The following is a 16,864-nucleotide window of genomic DNA, read 5'->3' on the forward strand; positions in this document are numbered from 1 at the left end:
TTAAGAGCATGCTGGGGTCCAGCCCCAGCAGGTCCAGGGGTTCCCCAAGGTGTAGACAGAGTCGGCGAAGAAGGAATGACACAGAGGCAGCGTTCAGTTGATCAGCAGCCTAGCCAGGATCTCTAGCCAAGTTCTGGTCAGGATCTCCAGCGAAGTTCTGGTTAGGATCTCCAGCCAGGTTCGGTCGCCAGGTTCTGTAGCCGGGTTCTTCAGCCAGGTTCTGCCTAGGTTCTCCAGCCAGGTTCAGTCACCAGGTTCTAGTCAGGTTCTCTTGCCATGTTCTATCCAGGTTCTGTAGCCAGGTTCTGTCTCTAGGTTCTGTGGCCAGTTTCTGGCCAGGATCTTTTGCCATGTTCTCTCGCTAGGTTCTGTCTCTAGGTTCTGTCTCCAGTTTCTGTCCAGGATCTTTTGCCATGTTCTCTCCAGCACAGTTCTTCTGTCTCTAGGTTCTGTGTCTAGGTTCTGTATCCTGTTTTCTTGTTACATCTGTATTTATACCAGTTGATTCCAATCCTATCAATCTCTATTCCAAAGGTTAGGGCGTTTCTTATCTCCATTCCAGGGAGTAAAGATTATGTAGCTTAAGCATGATTGTTCGTAGTTAAAGTGATTAATTACCCGCCTGGCACTTAGTTAAGGGGTTTTATTCCCTCCCTAACTTCAGGGGAAAATCCCTACCTGGGGAAACAACCTTTCTCAGAGAGGTGACCTTGGTTAAAACACATAGTGCCAAGAAGGTGAGCAAACATATTAAGAACAGTATGCCATATATGCCAGGTTCCTTGAAACAGCAAGGATGGACCAGCTCCCCGCAAGAGCACAGCATGGTGATTCAATATGAACACACACACACACAGTTGACCCTTGACAATACGGGTTTAAACTGCACAATCCACTTACATGTGAATTTTAAAAAATAAATAGGTACACAACCATAAATGTATTTTCTCCTCCTTATGATTTTCTTAATACAGTGGGGCCTTGAATTATGAGTTTAATTCGTTCCGTGATGGAGCTTGTAACTCAAATTACTTGTATGTCAAATCAAAAAGTGAACGAGTGAGACACGTGATGCTGGGCTGATGATGTGGCGTTCGCTGTGACGTTCACTGCGCCAACTAGCGGTGGGGTATCTGAAGCTGGCTCGTAACCCGAATTTTAGCTCGCAATTCAGAGCAAAAAATCGGCCGAGAGACAGCTGGTATCTCAAAAAACTCGTTAGTCGGGACACTCGTAAGTCAAGGCCCCACTATACCAATTTTTTTCTCTTACAGCATATAACACAGTATATAACATATAACATACAAAATACGTGTTAACTGGCTGTGTATGCTGTTGGTAAGGCTTCCATCCAGTCAGCATTAGGCTTTTTAGAAGTTAGGTTTTGGGGAGTGAGGAGTCATATGCAGATTGTTAGCTGTGCAGGGGGTGGGGGGGGAGTGGGGGTTGAGTGCACCTCGCTAACCCCCACGCTGTTCACCGGTCAACTGTATATTGCAAAGTGGTCACCACAGTACAACTAGTTAACATCCATCCCCACACGCAATGATAACCCTTCTTCTTACGATGACGGACCGAGCCTTGAATGCTTTCGCGACGCCTTAAATACGCCTGTGCTTCCCAAACATACATGTACCGTTACCGAGACTCCCCGACCTCAGACCCCGATTCCCACCGTCCCTGAACACCTTCCCCAGAGCCTCAGGGCCTCCGAGCTAGAATGCGGAACCCCCACTGCCCTGCACATCCCCTCTGCCCCGACCCCAATGCCCACCTCACAGACAGCACCACCAGCGGCCACGTCACCCGGTCGGACACTCTGCCACCGCCAATGTGACTGGGTAGAGAGTCATGTCATTCCAGCTCCTGAATGCAACTCCAGCTGCTTTCCTGCTGTCGGTTTTTAGCTGCCTTTCAGTTCTGATCCTTAGGCTTGCAGGTATAACTACCTCTCCTATGTGTTTACTCACCAAATATTAATTGAGCACCTATTACATACCAACTAATATGCTAGAGGCTATGGGTTTTGTGGCTTAAAAAGCAAAAACACACAACCCCTGTCCTTAAAAAGCTTATAGTCTAGTGGGGGAAAGATAGACAAGGCATGTAAAAAAATAAATAAAGTGTCAAAGATGGCACAAGATGAGAAAATTATCAATTGTTTGCCTACTTTGCAGCCAGGGAGTACTTTTTTAAAAGCACGCCAACCAGTACCCCAGCCCTCCCCACCTTTCCTTTGACAAGCACTTTTTCGGATATGCTAGCAGCCCTCCGCACAGCCTCAGGAGGAGCAAGGCTGCACGGCGTGTCCCTTCCTGCTTGCAACTCCGTTTCAGCACCTGCCCCCTGTCCTCACGTGCCTCCCACCGCTACAGCCTGCCCAGCGACGTGCTGTGGCCTGGGCTCTGCGAGGTCCCGCTGTCCCCTCTCCCGCCTCCTGCTCAGCGAACACCCACGTTATTTCGTTTCGTCCTCACAGCAGTCCTTCAGGGTCGACAGCATCACCCTCGCTGACAGATGAGGAAACTGAGGCGAGGAAAGGCCAAGGGGACCCACGCAGGCTCACGGCACCGGGAAGCGGCAGTGCCACCGTCTGAACCCAGATGTGTTCGACTCCAAATCAGGACGAGCTCGCCCTCCTCTCTGTCCACCCGACAACCCACCCACACCTCCGTTCTCCTCGGAGCCACTTCCTTTGGAAAGCCCTCCGGCCGCCCAGGCATCGGAGCTGCTGTGCTCCCCTGATGACCTGGGCTTCCAGGACACCATCGCTTGCTGCCTCACTGGTCTCCCCCAGCCCACGAGCACCTGCTCACAGCGACCCTGAGCCATCCCTGGAAGACCCCTCTGCCGCCCTGTAACGGGTAAGGAGTGGGTGCATGAATGCTATCAACCTTCCTCAAGGCTGAAACAGAAACTCAGGACCCAGTTTATCAGCTACGCATCCAACAGTCACCTCAGGAATCGGACGGACCGAGCCTGGAACTGCAGCCTTGGATAGAAACGCAGCGCCCAGAGATGTGTGACAGCTCAGACCCCCGAGTCCCGGGGCGCAGCCGCACCCACAGCCCTGCCCAGGGGCTGGCACAGCCTCTGCAGGTGGTGCCTCCTCCAGGGCCACCCCAGCCAACGTCGCGTCATTCCCGGGCAACTGACTCAGCTCCCTGGGGTTAAGGGACAGCGCCCCAGGAATGAGGGGGCAGGCTGCGGAAAGGGGGCATTTACATGCACTTGGACATTAGAACGTGATGTCCAGGTCACACGCAAAGGACTTACCGTGAGTCGCCATAAGGCTTTTTACTCAGCAGTCCCACTGCCTTTGCACATTATCAGAGTGAACTCAGCCCATCAGCCGTAACGCATAGGTTCTCTCTGTCCCTGGCCAGCGAAATGCAAACAGGTTCTCTTTTAAAAAGTATTTTTCTTGATTTGTGCAGAGAGAGGAGGGGAGAGGGAGCGAGACAGGGAGACATCGATGTGAGAGTGGAACACCGACAGGCTGCCTCTTGCACGCCCGGCAACATCTTGGTGCCCGGGACACCCAACCAACCAAGCCACCCGGCCAGGGCGCCAACAGCTTCTTCAGGGGAGCGTCTCGATCACTCACGGGATCGCGTGAGAGCCCCATGAGGGCACGCTGCCCAGAAAAACGCCGAGGCACGTGACTGCTCGACCTTCCCCTAACGCCCACCCCAGCGCCTCCGCGGCCCAGGGGCCCAGGGAAGGCACCTGGACCGGACTCCCTCCCAGGGCTGCGGCCGGAGAAGGTCAGAGGAAAAGGATTCCAGGCTGAGGGTCACTGGTGTCGGATCTGACCAATCAGATTCCCTCAGTGGCCCAGGTCCTGAGAGCACAGGCTCGCCTCGGGATGGGCCCGCCCCGGGGGAGTCCACCCGTGATCAGGGGACCTGCAATCCGGACCGAGGGGTGCAAAGGCCACGAAAACACAGCTGCCTCTGTGTGTCCCCCACCCGCAGACACAAGCACAGACACGCGTGTCCGAACTAACCGGGTGACTCCCAACCCCCATTCTTCCCCAGCACTCGCCACTGCTCCCTGGACAGCCCTGGCCGACCCCAAACCACTTAGAACGTCAGTGCCAGCTGGGCAGCAGGTGGGTAGGGGACGTGAGCCTGGAGAGGGATGGCACTCGACGCAGAGAGGGCAGCACTGCAGTCGCAGCACCCGGAGAAAACAGTTTCGGACCCAGACACAGGTGCCGATGTCTGCTCCTGTGGCTGCCTCTGCGCCCTGCCAGGGGGCCCAGCACCTGGCACTAGCCATTCTCGGAGTGGGCACTCAACTGTTTGCTGAAGGATGGAAAAGCGAGGGGGAGAAGGACCAAGGCAGGAGGGAGAGAGTGAGTCAGGGAATCGAGGAGTCCAGCGGGGCCTGTTCTCATTTGTTTTTTTCCTCCCTAGCTCCTTGGCAAATGTGACAGATCTAAGCGAGTTAAAACAACAGATGCATGTGGTTTTCACCAATGTGCCGAAGAGGAGATGAAAGCCCAGAGAGGTTAAGTAACTTGGATGGGGTCACACAGCATGTGGGAGCAGGAGGAAGGAGCCAGGACCCTAGTCCTGTGATTCCTGCGACGTGTCCTCACCACTGACACATCCCTGCCCTCAGCACAGCTGCTCCCTCGCCGCCCACCTCACAGGACACCCAACCTGCTCCAGGAGTCTGCGCCCCGTCCAGTCTCCCATCTGAGAGAAAGGAGGCCCAGCCACCGGCCAGAGGAAGGCCCCAAAGCCAGGGCTGAGGTGTTCTGGAAGGAACGCCCTGCCTCTCCTGCACAAGGGGCTGGGGCTGGGCTGGGGCTGGGCTGGGGCTGACACACACGGCTCCTTAGATCCCTCCTCCACTCCCAGCGGCTCAAGCTCCTTGTTTGGAAAAATGCACAGAAAAACAAGTTGCACATTGCAAGCAGGATTCAGGCGAGATTAGAAATCTGTCTCGGGAACGCCCTCCAGCAGCCGTGGGGTCCTCGAAACACAGCACCCTAGTCCCATCCCGAACAGGCGCCCAGCCCGCGGACTTCCATTGGGGAATCGAGGAGCGGTGGGAGGGAACGGCAGCGGCATCCACCACTAGGACAGACTCCTCCCAAGCCCCAAGGCCAGCACCTGCCCCGCCCACAGCGACCCCACCCAGTGCTCCTCCCACAGGCCGAGGGGAAGGAGGACGCACAGAGAAGGTGAACAGAAAGTGTGGAGAAGGCACGACTGGATGAAGGAAGCTCCAGAGTGCAGGGAGGACGGGAAGTGGAGGGAAATAAAGGAGAGGGGCAACTGTCAGGAGGGAAAGAGCAATGACAGGGCGAAGCTCGAGAGGAAGACAGGCCGGCTCTGCCCAGGCCCCGCTGCGGTCACCCCGGCGCAGGGCGCTGAGTGGGACCCAGCCTGCCTCCCCTCCGCACTCCTCACGCCCCATCACGTCCCTTTGCTCTGACCAGCCTGGTGCTCTGGAGAGGGGGCCGGGGGAGAGGAGGGGAGAGCAGTGAACCGAACAGAAGGTGCAGCGAAGCCACTTACGCACAGTGCGGCCGGCAGCACTTCCATCCTACCTTTGCTGTCGCCACGTCGGCCGGCTCCATGGTTTCTGCTTGGCCTACGGAGCAGCGGCCCCATCCAGAGAGAAAAGGCAGGGTCACAAACGCCCACAGAGGAGCAAACCACCCCTGGGAGGCAGGGAAGCCAGAGGCTCCTGGCCACGCTCTGGCCCCCTGGGACCGCCTCTGTCGGGGGAGGACCGAGCCCGGGGGTCCCGGGACAGCTGGGGGTCTGCGGGTGCTCCCACCGATGCCCATGGGAGGCGGAGCCAGGGGCATCTCCCCTGCCTGGGACCTCTTCCCAGGAGGAGAGTGTGGGGTTCCACGGGGCGCCCCCTGCTGGGCGAGGGCACGGGATGCAGGCCTGCCCTCCCCTCACCCAGCCAACGACCCTGGGTCAGGAGAGGGAGCTTGTGGAGGAGGCCGCTGAGCAGGTGCTGAGCGCAGCAGGAGGGGAGGCGGGGGCCGTGGGGGGCCGGCGTGAGAACCCCAAGAAGAAGGTGCGGCACTCAGACCTCAGACGCGCAGGAGCAGGAGCTGCTGTGCAGGGCGGTGCTGAGCCACAAAGCCAGCGGCACAGTGAGGAGCAGGGGGACGGCCGGGAGCACTCACCTTGCAGTAACATTCACATTGACTGAGGCCTGCGCGGGAGCCAGAGCGGGCGGCTGGCACCCCCACTCCGCTCTGCTCCCCAAGACCGGCTCAGGGCCTCTGCCCGAGGATACATGCTGCGGCGGTGGCTGGATCTGCGGGCCCTGCTCTCCGCGCAGCTGATTGGAGGAGCGGGATGACTTCATCCGGCCCCATTCATCACTCCAGGCTCCTGCCCAGCGGGGACGCGCTGCGCAGGCTGCGGCCTCCTCTCCTCCCGGCCCATTTACCAGGCGCCTGGGGCAGGCTGTGTGGGCGAGGCCGCCGGGGGCAGGGGCAGCGCACCCAGGCCCTCAGGGAGGAGGGGGGCAGGCTGCTCGCATTTCTACCTAAAACACGGAGGGTTCGCTACTGTGAGCTTCTGCTGGAGCTGCCACCACGAAAATGCAGGAGAGCAGCCCCCCCGCCTGGCCCCCACCCCCAAACCAGCCAACAGGTGCGCACGTCCTTCCTGCCAGAAAGCTGAGCAGCCGGCTTCAGAGCGATTCCCTCCAACCCCCGCCCTGGCCCCGGCCGGGCAGAGAGAACGAACTATGGGAACGCAGAGGGCTTCCTCCGGTGCCCTGTCCACCCCTCCTTCTTAGCATCACTGGGCTCCGCTCGCTGTGCTGTGAGCTGCCCCGCAGAAGGGGGAGCTCCTGAGAGAAAGGACGCCCTCACTCCCCCTCCCGCGTCCTCCCCACCCCACACCCAATCCAGCCCCTACAGCCTAAGGCACCCGGCAAAGGGTAAACTGAGGAAACCATGGAATGAAAGCAGCAGCAATGATGGCGTGCTCCTGCCCCCGGCCGCCTCCACTCCCCTCACCTTTCCCCTCGGCCTGGTTCACACCTGCTCCCCCAGGAAGCACAGGCAGGGCGACCACACAGCCCGGAGAGCTCTCCCTAAGACAGACAATGCCAGAGCCCCCACCCCCATTACTTCACCAGCGTCTGTGTCTGGCTGAGCGACAGGAACAATAGTAGTAACAACTCCCATTGGCACAGGCCCCATCATTTACAATGCATTTCAGGTTTATTGCCTCATTTGAAAAACAAGCGGCCCTGTGGGGTCAGCATTGCCTCCATTTGGGGGATAATTTTCTGGGGTGGAGTGACGGGCAGTGACCCGCCCAAGGTCACACAGCAGGCTGGACTTAGGCTTCAGCCCCGCCCACTGAATGGCACTCCCGCCAACACCCCCCACTTCCCCCCCCACCGCTGCCCCAGCTCCCGCTCCCCATCACACGGAGATGATAAAATCTCAATTAATTTGGGATTTCCCTTTGGCACCCCCTTTTTTTTAAAGATGGCAAAGTTATAATTAAAATGATAAGAAAATACATGATCAAATACAGGAAAATAATCTTGGGCCTATCCATAGGTTAGTGCATACATTTAACAAATCTGTGTCCAATGGAAACTGCTTTTAAAAAGCATCATGAGCCCTGGCTGGTGTGGCTCAGTGGGTGGATCGTCAGACCGCGGACCGAAGGGTCCGGGTTCGATTCCCGTCAAGGGCACACACCTCGGTTGCAGGCTCCTTCCCTGGCCCGGGCCCTGGTTGGGGCGTGTGCAGGAGGCAACCAATTGATGTGTTTCTCTCACATCAATGTTTCTCTCTGTCTTTCCCTCTCTCCCTAAAAAGTAGATGGAAAAATATCCTCGGGTGAGGATTTAAAATAATAAAAAATAAAAAGAATCATGAAAGACTCACTCACGTTTACTTTATTTAGGCAGAGAAGTGTAAAGGCATGGGAGGAGGTAGGCCCAAGGAGCCTTATCCTTAACCCCACTGCAGCCTTTCCACCCCGGGAAAGTGCAGGATTGGCAAGCTCTCCCTGGGGTGATAGATCAGGACTCAGGTAATAGTGGAAAGCGCCAATCCTACTCTTAAAATGGATACAAGAGAGCATTTGGGGTTTTTCTTTTTAATGCCTGCTTTTAAAAAATAAAAAAGGGGGAATTTGCCGGGAGCCGGTCCATCCTTGCTGTTTCAAGGGACCTGGCGTATATGGCATACTGTTCTTAATATGTTTGCTCACCTTCTTGGCACTATGTGTTTTAACCAAGGTCACCTCTCTGAAAAAGGTTGTTTCCCCAGGTAGGGATTTTCCCCTGAAGTTAGGGAGGGAATAAAAACTGTTAACTAAGTGCCTGGCGGGTAATTAATCACTTTAACTACGAACAATCATGCTTAAGCTACATAATCTTTACTCCCTGGAATGGAGATAAGAAACGCCCTAACCTTTGGAATAGAGATTGATAGGATTGGAATCAACTGGTATAAATACAGATGTAACAAGACAACAGGATACAGAACCTAGACACAGAACCTAGACACAGAACCTAGAGACAGAAGAACTGTGCTGGAGAGAACATGGCAAAAGATCCTGGACAGAAACTGGAGACAGAACCTAGAGACAGAACCTAGCGAGAGAACTTGGCTGAAGAACCTAGAGACAGAAACTGGCTACAGAACCCGGATAGAACATGGCAAGAGAACCTGACTAGAACCTGGTGACTGAACCTGGCTGGAGAACCTAGCCAGAACCTGGCTGAAGAACCTGGCTACAGAATCTGGTGACTGAACCTGGCTGGAGAACCTGGAGAACCTGGCTGGAGAACCTAGCAAGAGAACATGGAAACAGAACCTGGCTGGAGATCCTAACCAGAACTTGGCTGGAGATCCAGACCAGAAGAGGAAGGAAAGGCATTCCTTCTTCGCCGACTCCGTCCACACCTTTGGGGACCCCTGGACCTGCTGGGGTTGGACCCCAGCAGAGAAGCAGAACAGGACACCTGACCAAACTGGCCGACTCGCGAGATTAAAACGGAGGGAAAAAGGCTGCGACCCTGGTTGCCAAAGGCACATCTTTTCCAGACACATGCACACAACACACACCACTCTGCTTGTCCCGGGCGCTGGCCACGGTGAGCCAGCCGAGGTCCGCAAGCCCACACAAAAAGGGCAGGGAGGCGGGCAAGAGAGCAGCATTTAGGCCAACGGACTGGTTTCCTGGTCCTCACTGCCGGGTAAGAGGCTTTGCTGGCACCACAGTACAGGTACCCCCCCCCCCCCCAAACACACACAATGGTGTGGGGGCGCCAGTCCCACGTGTGCTCTGCTGGGGCCTCTAAATGTCCCTCCGGCCGCTGCTTGGCCTGCCGTCCTCTCAGCTCCTGGGCTGACAGTCAAATGTACAAACAGATGGAGAGCAGAAGGCTGGTCCCTGAGCGAGGATGTTCTGTTTTGTCAGAATCACACGGAAATCGGACTCGTGTTCGTGCGACTCATCCAGTCTCCCCAGTGACCAAGCACATCCCCGCTCCGACGTTAAAGGCATCCAACAGCCCCACAAGGATGAGCACAGCGAACAGCTTCACGAGAGCTGCTCAGCCAGGAGCATCCATGTCTGTTTCACCAAGCGATTCATGTCCTGAGCTCAAAGCAGCAAGGGGAGCGCTGTCGGCCCAGAGCAGTCAGCCTCCGGGTGGGGCAGAGGCGAGGGGGGGCTATGCTAGGCCGTCCTGGGCGCGGAGGGAAGGAACCGGCCCAGGTCCAAGCCAATCCCAGAAGACAGAAAGAGGGTGCCTGCCGGGGACCAAGCCCAGCATGTCATAATTTCAAGAGTTTCATCAAAAGGTTGATGAGACTTGGGGACTCAACAGGGTTGAGTCACACATGGAGTCACCTGTTGGGAATGGCTGAAGGCATTTCCCCAAACCTGAATAGGAACCTGACTGTGGCTGCCAGACAGTTAAAGGGCGTCTTAATCTACATGTTATTGCCTCCTACTGGCCAAACACCTGAACAGCCATCGGCTATTCCCCAAACTGACAATGCCTCTGTACCCTTGGAAACCTTACCCTTTGAAGTGTATTATCTCCACCTTGTCTTAGGACAAGCAAGAGTCCTAGACAAGGAGGGAGTCTTCAGTTCCTTTAGCTGAAGGTCCTCTGACCCCCAAAGCCTTTCAAAATTATATCTCGTCTCCGGACTCTTTATTAGTCCCCGGATTTCTATGTCATCTACGCACAGCGCCTTTTCCAGATTCCTGACCCCTTCCTGATGCTGGGACAAGAACCCCGGCAGGTGACACAGAGGGAAAGGGCAGATGGACGCGCGGGGCCTCATGGAGCGGCCACTGAGCGGCACCTCAGCTCCTCACTAGACGGAGCCCGCCTGCCTCGCTCCTAGAGCACAAATAGCTCAACTCACACATTTGCTCTTCGAGGGAGAGACCAGAAACTCTCTCTTCTATCATTTCATCTCGTTCCATTTTGGCCAACATTTAGTGAAAAGACAGGTCATTCGATAGACCAGCTTATAATACCGTTTTCTCCACAGGGCACGTCTTTGTGTGATTGCTTTGCCCTAAGTGTGACATTCTAAGCCTTCATCACTGTGCCTAGGTACCAGGTTAGGGAAGGGGAAACCCGAGGCCCGAGGAGCCTCAGTGAGCTTTGTGGGGGGAGCAGTGCCCAGTCCCTGAGGACGCGGGGGCGGGGGGAGGGGGGGCCTGCACTGCTCCCTTAGGAAAGGCTGCCTCCGGGTGCGGGGCGGCGGCAAACCCCGGCAAAGCTGCTTCCAACCCCGGTCAGAGAGCCTCCGCTGCGGACAGCCTGGGTGAAGGGTAGTGGCGAGGCTTGTAGGATGGGCGGCTGGACCCCGGCCTGTCCGAGACTGCAGCTCTGGGTCAGGTGCTCTGCCCACAGCGAGCCTTCTGCCCAGCGTCTGCGTGCTGAGCGGGAGCCACAAACCGGCAACAAGGCGGGCGAGGCTCGCGGAGCCACAGGACGCGGAGCACGAGCGCCTGCCCCACGAGACCAAAGGGCCCCACAGAGCTGGTGAGTGAGGGTGGAAGCGACTGGACAGAAAACCAACCCACCCGCGCTTTTTAATTTTTTTTTAACCCTCAAAGAAAGTTTCTTTAGAAAGTCACAGAGGTGGAAGAAATGGGCTCAGGAAAGAAGCAACAGAGGCAAAGTGGGGGGTGGGGCTGGAGCTCCTGGAAAGAGAAAGGCCAGGAAAACACCTTGGGGCGGGGGCGGGGGGGCTCCACCCGGAGCTGCCAAACCCCCCTGCTTTTCAGGTGAATGAAGACATGAGAACAGCGAGGCAGGCAGTCCTTCGAATAAGAAAAAGGCCGAGAGGGAATGAGGAAAAGCAGGACAACAGCATGACCTTGGGGCCATGCCGAAGGGTGTGGACATCAAGGGGGGCGGGTAGGGAAATGTGGGGGGAGAGGGGCACCGAAGAACAAGACAGGAGACAAAATGAACGGAAGAAGGAAAAGACACAAAGAAAACCAGGGAAGGTGATCAAGTTGCAGGTGGGAGGAGAAGGGAGATGAAGTACCAGCTCTCCGTGGACATTGCCACGGAGGACCCGACTAAGGCGTCCGGAAGGGACTCGGATGGACAGGACCTGGACAGGAACCGCTCCCAGGAGAGGCGGCAGCTGGGCTGCCAAGTTCAAGGCCAATGCCTCGCAAAGCTGTGCTGCCCTCGGGAGAAGTCGGAGTGGAAGGCGGGCAGGAGGGGTTTGAGACGGGCGGTAGGCATTAGGCTCCAGGAGGAAAGGAAATGGTCCGAGGGACCAGTCACTTACAGTCCTGCCCCCCTCACCTGGGGGGGGAGGTGTCGGAGGAAGGAGGGGGGTAAGCAGTGCAGCCTCGCGCGCGCGGACAGAGGAACAGGGCAGGGCCGCCTCCCACAGCTCGCCCAGGGATGCTCGGAGCTCAGGCGAGACTCCGGGGATCTCCGCTGTATCAGTGCCATTTTACACGGTTCCTCACAGAAACAGAAGCAGGCGGAGGGCTTCTGTAACACCTGGGGGGGGGGGGCAGGGCAGGCTCCACCCAGAGCTGCCAAACCCACCTGCTCTTTCAGGTGAATGATGTTACGGTACCCTCTCCGTCCGCCGGCGGAGCTGACGGGCTGTGTGGGGGAGTGGTTACATCTAGACACACCTGGATTCCGCGTCCAGCCCCCCACCTGACAGCATGTGTCTCATACAAGGTCCCAAAGCTCTCTACGCCTCAGTCTTCTTGTCTCTAAAGTGGAGGTAACAGTGACACTATTTCATAGAAAAGGGTGAGCTTTAAATGTGTGCGGTGATTGACAGGTAAGAGACACCTTCAATCGCTGTTAACGAAAACAATGTCGCCTTTACAATGACTATGCAGGGTGCTCAGGGGCTGGGACAGTGGGGACTCCATGAGCCCCCCAAACCTCCAATCTGCACCTGGTGCCCGTGCAAAGCTGGCCGGCCTGGCCCCCAGCCCCTCCCTTACTTACCCTCTCCACAGCCAGCCACACCTCCTGCAGCCCAGTCCCCGCATGTAACTTCGATTGACAAACCTGAGCAAGTGCTTCAGAGATGGAGAGAGGGCTGGATGCATGAGGCAGACCCCTGCCCACTCCCTGCCCCGTGCTCCTCGGCTTGTGCCAGTTTCCACCAAAGACCGCAGCCAGGCTGCAGGGGCCTCAGAGCCTTCCGCACCGGGCAGGTCAGGGCGAGAATCGAGAATCGGGAGGCCGAGCCGCGGGAGTAACTGAGCGGGCGGAGGGGGAGGGCGGGGGCGCGGAGGCAAATGACACGGCCTGGCCTGTGCCCTGTGCGAGGCTCTCCCCTGCAGACAGGGGGCAAATGACACAGCCTGGCCTGTGCCCTGTGCGAGGCTCTCCCCTGCAGACAGGGGGCAAATGACACAGCCTGGCCTGTGCCCTGTGCGAGGCTCTCCCCTGCAGACAGGGGGCAAATGACACGGCCTGGCCTGTGCCCTGTGCGAGGCTCTCCCCTGCAGACAGCAGCTGTGCTGGGGGAGCCGGAGTGGAGGTGGCAGGCTGTCCGAAGGCCACGGGATGCCACTGGCGCAGGACACGGGGGAGGCTCTAGTGACCACGCTGAAGCTGAGAGGAAAACGAGGTGACAGCCCTGGCCGGTGTGGCTCAGTGGATAGAGCATTGGCCCACAGACTGAAGGGTCCCAGGTTTGATTCTGGTCAAGGGCATGTACCTGGGCTGCAGGTTCCCCCGCCCTGGTCAGGGTGCCTGCAGGAGGCAACCAATCAGTGTGTCCCTCTCACATCGCTGTCTCTCTCTGTCTCTCCTCTCCCTTCCACTCTCTCTAAAATCAATGGGAAAATACCCTCGGGTGAGGATTAACAACAACAAAAGATGAGGTGACAGACTGGGCCCAGACCCCTGGACAGTCGGGGAGCAGCCTCAGGGCCCCTACTGAGGGGAGGTTCAGGCTCCCACTTTCCTGAGTAGCTGCGGGGACAGCTGGGGTGGGGGTGGGGGGGTCATTGCGGGAAGGCTCCGCAGAGTGCGGTCCTTCAGCAACAGGTTTCTTCCGGGGAACCAGCTGGAAGGTGAGGTGACACATCTCCACCAATTCCTGGAGCCGAGGCTGGGGAGGGGTGCCAAGCCGGGGACAGGGAGGGACACAGGAGGGGCCTGCTGCCCTCCAGGCGGGCCTCAGGGCCTCCCCCGGAGGACACAGGCTCCAGGTGGTCAGGTCTCCCTCCTGCCACAGGCTGCGAAGCTGGGGGGGGGGGTGGGGGGGGGGGGGGTGGTGGGAGCACAGAGGAAGATGATGTTTCAGTATCCAAGGAAGAATTCACTGGCCCCAGGGGAGTCTCAGCAGAGGGCCTAAAATAGCCATGGGCAAACTACAGCCCGCAGGAAAAAAAGACCGTACCCTTTTATGTAATGATGTTTACTTTGAATTTATATTAGTTCACACAAACACTCCATCCATGCTTTTGTTCCGGCCCTCCGGTCCAGCTTAAGAACCCATTGTGGCCCTCGAGTCAAAAAGTTGCCCACCCCTGGCATAAAAGCACCCACAAACCATCTGCAGGGCTACGGCCAGGCATTCTCCTCCGGCAGCTCCGGCCCGCGTCCTCTCCTCCTGCCACGGAGCAGCCCTGCGGACAGCCCGCCCTCCACGTGGAGGGAGCCAGGCCCCGGCCGCCCCTCCTGTCCCCGAAGCCATGCCGCTGGGGTGCTGGCGCCCCTGAGAGAGGGAGGGGAGAGCTGCAGCCCTGCCGATGCCACCTGACGCGAATCAAGAGGAACAGTTTCGTTCTGCAGTTTAGGAATCACAAAACCGAAAACGCACCAGGAAGTGTCAAAGATGTACGGGAACTTCCCTGCACGTAACTTGTCAGTTAGAATCCTAAGGCACTTCCCCAATCAACAAGGCATCCGAGACAGACGGTTAAAAGGTAAAAACAAGTATGTGGCCCTCAGGCGTAGCTAACTGGGCCATTCGGAGCCACGGTCCATTCTCCTTGTCAATGTGTTCCGTCTGGTTTTGAAGCTTTCTAAGAGATAACCTTCATTACAGACACCCCAAGTGGGGAGCTTGATTCTAGGAAGCTGGTAACGAAAGGTCCAGGGATATGAGGAAGGATAGAGGGTCTGCCCTGGACGCCACGTGCCCTTTCTCCAGGAGAGTCATGCAGAGCTCACGTCAGGACACTGGGTGAGTCTCAGCCCCCACTCACCGGGAGTGTCAGGGACCATCTAGCAAAGGGGGGGAGAGTCACTTCCCTGCAGGGTTGCCATTGGATGAAATAAGGTAGGACAGTGCTGAGCACATCAAAGCTCTTAAAATAGCAGCTGTTATTATGACTAACTAGAGGCCTGGTGCATGAAATTCATGCACGGGGCTGTCCCTAGGCCTGGCCTGCAATCAGGGCCATCTTCCCCAGCTGCCTGCAGCCGGCCCCGCCCCCCACCCCCACCCAACCCTGGTTCTCCTTCACCCTGATGGCCGGGGGAAGGGACTGAGATGTTGGCTGTTCTCGCCCACTCGCCGGTCCTGCACCTGCCGCGGGTCGCCCTCTGTGTGTGTGGCGACCAGCAGGGTGGGGGCCTTGGCCTGGCGCCGCCCACATCCCCCGACACCCACCCCCGGTTCCCTGTTCATCACTGGGCGATTGGAGCCTGCCGGCCAGGGAAAGGGACAAGAGGTGGTCAATGCGCCTCCTAGTGACTGGTCGAGCGGTCGTTCTGGTCATTCCGCCGTTAGGGTCCATTTGTATGTTACCCTTTTCTCATACAGGATAAGAACAAATGATACCGCAGCACTGATACTGAGCCCGCAGACTGCGTACACACGCACTGTGTCGGGGTGTGCTCCTCTCCTTTGTAGATCTGCAGTGGTTTCCTGCAGTAATAGGTTTCTCACTGAAAGAGATTCCAATGAACAACCTTAGCGAATGTCCCACTCCGGAGTTACGCACAGAGGCAGACAGCCCTGATGTGGGCACTGCAGAAGAAATGCGTGAATTCGGAAAACAGAGAGCACTGGCCCTTCAACCCCTTCCCGAGGCCCCTGACCTGTGGCCCAGGCCTGTGTTCTCCGCCTGGTCTGCAGGGACAGGGACAGAATCTCTCGGCAGATGGGAGCCACCCCTTCGCGCCGGCGGCCAGACCAGGACACAGGCAACAGCGCGTGTCACTTCTGCGGGAGGAAGTGGGGCAGGAGAAGTTGTTCACTGGTGGATCCCAACGCAACTAAACGAACAAACCAAGAGTTTCAGAAGTCCACCCCTGCCCGGCGCGGCTCAGTGGCTGAGCATCGACCTATGCACCACGAGGTCGCTGGTTCGAGTCCCAGTCAGGACACAAGCCCAGGTTGTGGGCTCGCGCCCCAGTAGGGGGCACAGAGAGGCAGCCAAGCGATGTTCCTATCTCTCTCTCCCTTCTCCCTTCCTCTGTCTCTAAAAATCAATAAAAACATATAAAAATCAATAAGAACATATATATTTTTTTCAAGTCCAACCTGAGTTCACACAGGAATGGCCCCGGAGCGCCTGTGTGTGCCCAGAGGGAGCGGCGTCACACCCTCCCCGCGGCCCTCGCCTCGCCCAGAGGGGTCCTCCCGGTTCTCTCCTATCAGCTGGAGGAGCTCCCCCTTCACACGGAGAGAAGGGAGAGAGGGAGGAAGCCCAGCCGCTCACCGCCTGGCACCGGAGGACAGGAAGACCAGAGCACTGGGCACCCACGTAGTTGGCGGCTGCTGAGCTGACGTGATTCACTTAATGACACCTTCCCAGCTCACCCCTTCCTCCGCCGCGGGGCGAACCCCGGCTCCGCAGAGACAGCGAAGCGGAAGCAGATGCTACGCTCATACCAGCGTCCTGGCGAGGGTCTGCCAGAGGCTCCCAACCTGGTGCCCCGGTCAGGCGTGGGCACTGCCCCCCCTCCCAACTGTCCCATCCGTGTTAAACCGTGTGCCTGACACCAAGAGGGCAGGGTAACAGGCTTCCCAGGGGGGTCTCCATGCTCCCCGTGCGGATCCCTGGGCCTCAGAGCGAGAGGCCTGGATGCTGCCTCCCAGTGACTCGGGAGGTCCTGAAGCCCTGGAGGCGCGGCTCTGCCCCAGGGCCCAGCCTCCTCCCAGGGCCCAGCCTCCTCCCAGGGCTCACCCTCCACCCAGGACCCGGCCTCCACCCAGGGCCTGGCCTCCTCCCTGGGCTCACCCTCCACCCAGGGCCTGGACTCCACCCAGGGCCTGGCCTCCTCCCTGGGCTCACCCTCCACTCAGGGCCGGGCCTCCACCCAGGGCCCAGCCTCCTCCCAGGGCCCGGCCTCCTCCCAGGGCCCGGCCTCCTCCCAGGGCCCAGCCTCCTCCCAGGGCCCGGCCTCCTCCCAGGGCCCA

The 16,864-nt window shown here is 58.0% G+C and overlaps 1 protein-coding gene across 5 annotated transcripts in view; it reads right to left on the minus strand.

The window, feature by feature from the left end:
* Positions 1 to 16,864, minus strand: part of GRAMD1B (GRAM domain containing 1B) — a 165,448-nt gene that overhangs the window by 107,282 nt on the left and 41,302 nt on the right. Inside the window, exons 1-2 of one of the 5 annotated variants that reach the window (XM_036354133.1) lie at positions 6,164 to 6,213; positions 5,567 to 5,610 (exon numbers count right to left, since the gene is read on the minus strand). The exons of the other annotated variants lie outside the window; for them this stretch is intronic. The gene's annotated coding sequence lies outside the window, so the exon portion shown is untranslated. Of the gene's footprint in view, positions 1 to 5,566; positions 5,611 to 6,163; positions 6,214 to 16,864 lie in introns of those variants that run through there. 5 annotated transcript variants of the gene reach the window in all.

Source organism: Myotis myotis, unplaced genomic scaffold (genome assembly GCF_014108235.1).
Source record: "Myotis myotis isolate mMyoMyo1 unplaced genomic scaffold, mMyoMyo1.p scaffold_m19_p_20, whole genome shotgun sequence".
Taxonomy (NCBI): domain Eukaryota; kingdom Metazoa; phylum Chordata; class Mammalia; order Chiroptera; family Vespertilionidae; genus Myotis; species Myotis myotis.